Below are 755 nucleotides of genomic sequence, written 5' to 3'. Positions count from 1 at the left end.
AAAACATATATTTACCACATGATGTATACGAGTCTACAATTATTTTGTGACTCCTGCCCTTCATGATCTTCCGATGCCAAATCAGTGTTGATCTCTTAGATTTATTAGCGATGAATTCCGGAAGTTCATCAAAGTAATTCTCGTTCATCCTGTATTTATTGAAGTACCATGTTGCACTTGGGAGAATTTCGATTCTAGTTTACCTTTTGGAATATCTTGTGCAAGGTTGGACAACATATTTACATTGACAACTTGAAGTTTTGACGTATTAGCGCAATTTAGGTTCTGCCACTATTTTCTGTCAGTTTCAAGGGTATTATGAAATAATGAAGTATCCTGGTTGTATACAGATTTCTCAATATCATAAGGTGATAGTCGTAAAAATATTTTAGTGGCAAGGGTGCGTGTTCCGAGAATTTTTTATTGAACTACACGAAAAGGTATGATATTTGTAAATATGTAAATGAGATCCATGTCACTCCAATATTTGACAGTAACAACATAGCTGATCGATTAAATATCAAGTTTCAGGGTAGATGTGCGACCTTGTTTTTATCTTATTTTATGTGATATCTATCTTTTAACGGCACATATAAGTGAGCACACGATGCTTTTCGTAATTTTCAAATTAAGCTGATATCGTTTTTATGTCGCGATAAAGACGGTGATGGTGATAAAATATCTAAGGGGACCAGACGGTAGTGAACCCACCCGTATTCGCTAAGGTTTTATTTAAGTTCTTACTTTGCGCATAC

Source organism: Plasmopara halstedii (genome assembly GCF_900000015.1).
Source record: "Plasmopara halstedii genome assembly, contig: Scaffold_3120, whole genome shotgun sequence".
Taxonomy (NCBI): Eukaryota; Oomycota; class Peronosporomycetes; order Peronosporales; family Peronosporaceae; genus Plasmopara; species Plasmopara halstedii.
Note: the sequence above shows the minus strand (reverse complement) of the source record.